Source organism: Loxodonta africana, chromosome 21 (genome assembly GCF_030014295.1).
Source record: "Loxodonta africana isolate mLoxAfr1 chromosome 21, mLoxAfr1.hap2, whole genome shotgun sequence".
NCBI lineage: Eukaryota > Metazoa > Chordata > Mammalia > Proboscidea > Elephantidae > Loxodonta > Loxodonta africana.
The window spans coordinates 31,189,507-31,197,061 of record NC_087362.1 but is presented as its reverse complement, the minus strand read 5'-3'; the positions used below and the strand labels follow the sequence as shown (position 1 = coordinate 31,197,061).

The following is a 7,555-nucleotide window of genomic DNA, read 5'->3' as shown; positions in this document are numbered from 1 at the left end:
CCAAGCTTGAGGATAGCAACCAAGCCCGTTAACTGTTTGCACCACCCAGCAACCCCTTTAACATCTTAATAGCTCACGGGTGTGCTAAATCAAATCCTTTGCGTGTGTTCCTTCACATCTGCGTGAGGGTTGTTATTTTACCTTTTGGAAATTATATTTGCACATGACAAAGCCAGAGAAGAAGAAATGAGATTGTGGCTCTGCTGCGCAGTTATTGTCTAAGCGGAGGGAGATGGGAGAGAACGATAATTTAGGGCCTGATTTTTTTATTATGGAGCATGTCAGGAAGCCAGGGCCGGAAGGGAAAGCTGTGATGTGGAAACAGTTCCGGAGTCAGCTGGGCGTGGAGAGACGGGGGCTGCTCCAGGTGTGACAGAGTGGCTGGGGGTGGGGGCAGACGGGGAAGGATCACGAACAAGGGAAAATCTGATTATCAGATGTGCAGTAGCTTACAGACAGGTTTCTGTAATTATTCGAGGCTACACAGGACAGAGAGAATGAAGACAAATGAAGAGTTGAGGAGGTTGGGTGTGGTAAAACTTGTTATTCTTGTATCTGAACAATGAGGTGTTTTCTTAAAAGATAATCAGATAAGGAACAAAAGGGAGACTTGTTCTAAACTGCACCCAAGCCCATGATAACACAATGTTTGCATTCAATTGAGAGGCTAATGAAATTACAGGTCAGCCATCGGGAGAGCAGTGTTTGCCTGTTCAAGTGTGCTTCTTGCACAAGGGGCGGGCTATGTTTTGAGTGATAATAGTGCAGAATGGAAGGGGGAGGCATGCGCTTTCATGAGAAGAGCTGGTCTCCCAGGACCTTCTCTGTGTGGACGTGACCTGAATGAGGAAGAATGAGGAAGCATCCGGTTCCCTTCTCTGGACTTGGAATGGCTTTGGATGTTGGATCTGGTTGACAGAGGACCAGGCTGTCACAGGGGCAGTGGCGATTCAGTGGCAGAATTCTCCCCTTTCAAGTGAAAGACCCGAGTTCTATTCCCAGCCAGTGTACCTCATGTCCAGCTGCCACCTGTCTGTCAGTGGAGGCTCACGTGTTGATATGATGCTGAGCAGGTTTCGGTGGAGCTTCCAGACTCAGACAGACTAGGAATAAAGGCCTGGTGATCTTTTGGTCCTCTTCTGAATGACTAATTTCACTCAGCATAATGTTTTCAAGGTTCGTCCATGCCAAACATCAGCCCGTGAAAACCCTATGGATCACAATAACCTGATCCGCCACCAGTCATGGGGATGGCACAGGACCAGGCGGTGTCTCCATGCACACAACGACGGCAGCTCATGACCACAAAGGACTGTCACGCAGCCTGGCACACTGCACTGGGCAGGGACATCCAGGCAACAACCTGGGCGGGTGCTCTGCTCCATTCCATCACTACCTCTGCCAGGTTGAAAGAGATTCTCCTAGACTGACTCAGCCAGTACAGAATCCAACTGGACTAAGGCTTCAGACTTAAAACTCCTGCTTTAAAAAATACGTAATACAATGCCATGCACTTTAACATACAAGGAAGAGAAGCGGCATCACATTCTCGTTAAACCCAGAGTTTCTGAAGTCAGGGTTCAAATTTTTTACTTTGGATTGGCATGTCTTTCCGCACCTCAGGTCCCCGTCTGTGGGGTGGGTACCTCCCAGGTCTGATGGATCAAGTGAGGTGACGCCTGGGATGCCCTCAGTGTGACTCCTGGCTTACTTGAAGCTCTTAGTCTGTGAACATTGAACTTTAAGATGATGATAAAGATTAGTAGCGTTAAGGTAAAATGCAGAAATTGAATATAATTGTTGCCGTGGGGTAGTGGGAGATTATCAATCTTTTTTTTTTTTAAGTTGTCTTGGATTTTGTCACTTTGTAGTCCTTTCATTTGTAAAATGAAATAAGACTTGGATTCTGCAGGGAGGGTAAGAATAATAATTTCTATCATATTAAAATAATGACATGCAGCACTTTCTATGTGCCAGGCACGGTCCGAACACTTGAAATGTTTTCTCCGGTTGAATCCTCACGACAGGACTATGTGGTGGGTGCTTCCCTGACCCCCATTTGACAGATAAGGAAGCTGAGGCCCAGAAGACACTGAGCCTGCCAGGAGGAGAGGGCAGCAAGTGGAACAGAAAGCCAGCAGTCCAGCCCCAGAAAGGGAGGCCCCTGTGTACAGTGTATGGGTCAGATAACAGGGACAGGTGGGAGGGGTCCCACATAGACCAAGATCTTTCCGGCATAACTGGGCCGTCAGTTCACCAGGTCTCTTGCCTCTGAGCCATGCTAAGGGGTCCCCAGAAATGCCCCCAGGCAGCCTTTGAACATGCATGAAGACCAAATCTGTTCTGGTGACCAGAAACCAACTCCATCTCACAAGACACAAGAAAATTCCCAGCTTCCCTTACTAAGAAAAATTAAACACCATATGAAGATAGCAACGCCCTGGTTGGGCTGGCAGCGGGTCCATCGTGGGCACAGGAAAGACAGATTTCAGCTGACGGACGGATGATCTCCAGCCCAGGGACAGCCTGTGCCAGCCCTCAGGTAGAGGGCCAACTGATTAGTGAAGTCCACCGCAAGGCCCTCACCGGCCCGGGCAGCTTCAGTGCAAGCCATTTTCCACTTGCACAGGAAGAAGCAGGCAGCACAAGCTGGGGAGAGCCTCGGCTTTGGGCAGCAAGAAAGCAACAGGCTGGGAAGGGATGGTTGGGTTCAAGGACTTTATCAAGGTTGCCCTCAACATCGTGCAACCATGGCACTACCCAGGTAACACTCGCCAGCTTCCAGGCACGGTGCCTGCCTGGGGGCCTGGAAAGAGTTAGCCAGTGTCTGCAGATCCAGGGATGAAGACAACCCCAACAAACAGCGTTTGGGCACAAAAATTCCACTTCTGTGTCAAGCTTCGGGATGCCTGAGCTCAGTGCAGTCAAGCTAACAGAAGGGCCTTTCATTAGACTCTCAGGAGAGATTTCCAAAAAAGAAAAGTAGAGTCTTTCAAAAAAGAAAGTTCAGCCCTCAGCAAAACTGCTTTAAAAAAATTTTTTTTAATCAATTTTTGTGGTTTCAATAAAAGCAAAGGATTTTGTGGTTTTCCCTCAAATTTTGCACCATTTTCCATAAAAACAAAAGCCAATATTTGAAACCATTTTTCCCTAGTAAGAGTGGCAACACGTTTGCCCAGGGACAGTTTCTTGGAAACATATCCTTGCGGCATTCCAGCTTCGCCATTGCTCTGGCTGCGCCTGAGAAAACCATCAGTGCGCCGTGTGCGGGCACATTCCACCTGCAGCCAAACGCGTCCGCCCAGATCCCAGAGAGGTGCTTCCTGGAGGAACTGACCGTGGCAGGAAAGGATCTTTTTTCCAAGAGGCTGTATAAAAAGGGAACTGTGCTCCATAGGGTTTTTCATGGCTGATTTTTCAGAAGTAGGTCCCTGGGTAGTGCAAATGGTTAGCGCACCCAGCTGCTAACTGAAGGGCTAGAGGTTCAAGTCTACCCAAAGGCACCTCAAAAGAAAGGCCTGGCAATCTACTTCTGAAAAATCAGCCACTGAAAACCCTGTGGGGTACAGTTCTATTCTGAAACACATGGGGTCACCATGCGTTGGGGCTGACTCCATGGCGACTGGTTATATAAAAAGGTGACCTTGAAAGCAGGACTCAAACAGACACATGTACACCGATGTTCACAGCAGCACTATTCACAATAGCCGAAAGGTGGAAACAACCTAGATGTCCATCAACAGATGGATGGGTACACAAAAGGTGGTCGATCCATTCAATAGAATATTACCCAGCCCTAAAGAGAAAGGAAGTCTTGATACATGCTACTGCATGCACGAACCTTGAGAACATCATACAGAGCGAAATCAGTCAGTCACAAAAGGACAGATACTGTATGATCTAATTTACATGAAATATCTAGAATAGGCAAATGAATAGAGACCAAAGTTTATTAGTGGTTACCGAGGGTGGGCGGTAGGGGGAAAGATAGAGTCATTGCTCAGGGGCCCTGAGTTTCTGCAAAGGGTGATGGGAAAATCTGGAACCAGATAGTGACGATGGTTGCCCAACCTCAGGAGCGTAATTAATGTCAACGGAATCGCACATATAAAAAAGGTTGAAGTGACAAACACTCTGTTTTAGAGAAGAGGACATTTTACTTTCTAGGGAGTAGAATACGAAGGTGTCAAGTGATTTCTGATATGCAAGGCTTGTGTCTTAAACAAGTCTGATTGTAGCATTCAAAAAAAAAAATTGCTCCCTTGTAATGCTCATCATAGTTTCACGATGAGTAGAACTGGTGTGTGGGAGAACTCAGAGAAGCCTGGTTCAGCTCTCTCATTTTACAGATGAGGGAACTGAGGCACAGAAATGCTGTGGGACCTTCCTAAGGCATCAAAAGTGTTGGTGGAGTTGCAATTCCAACCCACACTTCTTTGCCTCCACCCAGTGCTTTTTTTTCCCCCCATATCACATACCCTCTCTTGGCAAAACTTACTTAATTTTATCAGTCCTAAACTCAAATATTATCTACACTTTAGCCAGCAAACTTTAACATTTCTTTTTACCACTCAGAACTAAAGGTCAACAACTTTCAGCCTCTTAGATTTTAACTTCTGCACACAATTCCAAACTCTGACAAAACCTTGCTTTCAGACTGAGATCAGTAATGTTCCAGGGTCTTCCCTTGTAGGTCGGTGCCTCATGCGGGTTGGCCAACTATTTCAGCCTTGACTCATCTCTGGCACCATGAATGGCCTCAGCAGCAAGGAGCGCACTACTTGAGTTCTTCACTCTGGAGTACCGAGTCTTCCTCAAAAACGAAAAAGGACAACACATATCTCCATTTCATGATATTCCAATTTATGCAGATTAGGGTGTGTTCCACATTGTGGTTGAAGTACCACAATAGTCTGATGCAAAAACGGAGATTGCTACAAAGGACCCATTAAATCCAATGAAACAAGATGTGAAAATAAGAAAACTCTATTGTGTTGCAAATTTGTTCCCTTATAAAGGATACATCTGGACCTATGGCACCCTCCCTCAGACTTGGGAAGACCCAGGACACAACGACAGACACACTGGCTGTTGTGGCAACAATGACCCAATTGATGTGTGTGAAATTGAAAGCAAGGTATGTGGGAGAGGTGAAATAATCATTGTGAAACTTTTGGACATACTGGCTATGATTCATGAAGGGGAAGCCGACTGGAAAGTCGTTGCCATTAATGTGATGCAGCCAGTTATAATGATATTAATGATGTCAAATGGCTAAAGCGTGGGTGCCTAGACGCTACTGACGGAAAAACAGAGAACCAGTCTGCTGTCCATGCAGAATTTAAAGATAAGGATTTTGCAACTGATACTATTAAAAGCAGCCATGACCATCGGACAGCATTGATGGCTAAGAAAACCGATGGAAAAGGGGTATGTATGTGTGAGTGTGTATGATTCTGTGTGTGTCTGTGTGTCTGTGTGTCACTGAGTGAGTATGTGTATGTCTCTGTGTGTGTGTGAAAGAGTGTGTGTCGGTGTGTGTGCCTGTGTGTGTGTGAGTCTGTGTGCATATGTGTGTGTGTGTGCAGGTATCTTTATTAGGGTAGAACAAATCATCTAAAATTCCTAGAATCTTTTTAGCTACAATTTAGGAAATTATTGGTAAAACAATCTCTCACACTTATTCAACCAATAGTTTTTTTAATTCAGTAAATATTGAACAGAGCCTATTGGGTGCCCAGCAGCATGGCGGGAGAGGGCAGTTAACAGGACAGAGACAGGCTCAGCCCCTGCAGAGCTCATGCCTGACCCCAGAAAGCTTATGTCTGGGAAACAAACACTACACCCCGCCAAAGACATCGAAATAAACTCTAAACCCTCCTTGATGTTGCAGCAAGAGGAAAACCCGCGGCCTCTCAGTGAAATCGGTTTCTTTTTTAACACGGTGCAAGGAAAACTCCGCTTTCCATAAGCAGTTGTTTCTGCCAGATAAATCAAATCAATGCGATCATTTAACCTTTCCCCACAGATTCTGTGGGATCAGAGGGATGTCTGTTCGCAGCCTGGGAAACCAAGGCTGCCCGCGCTCACACACCCAACACCCTCTCTGTCCATCCGCCTGAATCTTTCCTTCTGCTCCTGCTGAGAGTTCCACGTCAAGTAACATGCTTTCTGCGAATTCTGGGCTCCACAAAGACAGGCTAGTGATCTGGAAGGATCACTGTCTGTGTCTTAGTGGAGAGGGGTTGATTTCAATATGTTGAGAATGTCTTAGTGGTGACAGTGAGTGGATTTTTTTTTTTTTTTTTTAAGGAAAATTTTATTGGGAGTATTTTTTCCCCATAGGTGTGAAACTTGGCAGGTCACTGCATTCTGGGATGGACTGCTGAAGACTCGGTTAATTAGGAATAAGGTTCAGGTCCAAGGTAAACATCTTGAGTCTGCTAAGTCTTCTTAGGATGTTTGTCTGCAATGCTTCAAAAATAGTATAGCTTTCCATAAAGAAATATTAGCTGCCGTTCATAAATGGAGCCAGCTACGTCCTCACCCAGCCCTGACTAAATTGGTATTAGATGAGGGATCAGTCTCTGATTTTATTTGAAAATCCCAGGAGGAAAACCAGCTCCATCCACTGCTTTCTTATCTGCTTTTCCGAACTGAGGCCTGGAGGCTCGGCGACTGGGCTTCTGCCTTGAGCAGCTCAGTGGGGGATCGCTAAACCAGCCCTGAGAGTTTGCTCAGAAACGGGGGCAACTAACTGCTCACTGTTGATCCACATAGACAAAGAGCATCACATCCACAGAGCCTTGTTTAGATGAGAACGTGCCATCCTTACGTGCCCACTCCTGCAGTCCCACATGCGTGGCCACCTGTGCTCTGGGATTTCGCATCTTCTCCACTCAGCTTCCCTTCTTTTTCTTTGCGCCTTCACACTGCCCTGTGCTAAGGGGGATGTCAAGTCTCCCTGAATTCCCAGGGGGCCACATAGTGAGAATGGTGCCCTTTTGGGGGGGGAGCAATGCCCCAAAGCCGCCATAGGTCCCTCCACATTAGCCCCAGAGAGCCTCCATGATGGAACACATCGCATCTCTGATGAGCACACTCTATGGGCCAGGACAAAATCATCGCTCCAGTTTTTTGACAGATAAGCCAAAGCTCAGGAAAGTTTAGCACTTGCTCTTGCATCCAGAACAAGATGAAATGGGGACCTGAACCCTGACAGTTCTGCCTTCAGAGCCCTACACTCTCAACTCCTCCAACATGGGCCCATTGTCCTCAAAAGAATGGATGGTTCCAGCATTTGCCTGAGCAGCTGAACGTAGAGAGCTCAGTCCTCACCATTTTGGTGGACGTAAAGAAGCAAGTCCCGCAGCCTCCAGGAGCTTGAAGCAAGCCCACACACAAAATACAGACATGCACATCAACATTCGAGTCTATGTCTTAGGAAGATAAAGACTAAAGAAGCTGTGCGTAGGAGATGAGGCTTAGAAGGGAGGTACCTAGAAAGAAATCAAGGTGGTGCTTAAAGAAAGGATTCAACAAAAATCTGCAAAGA

General features: G+C 46.5%; 1 pseudogene; it reads left to right on the top strand.

The window, feature by feature from the left end:
- Positions 1–4,753: 4,753 nt before the first annotated feature.
- LOC100669130 (inorganic pyrophosphatase-like) lies at positions 4,754–6,002 on the top strand (annotated as a pseudogene).
- The last annotated feature ends 1,553 nt before the right edge of the window (positions 6,003–7,555 follow it).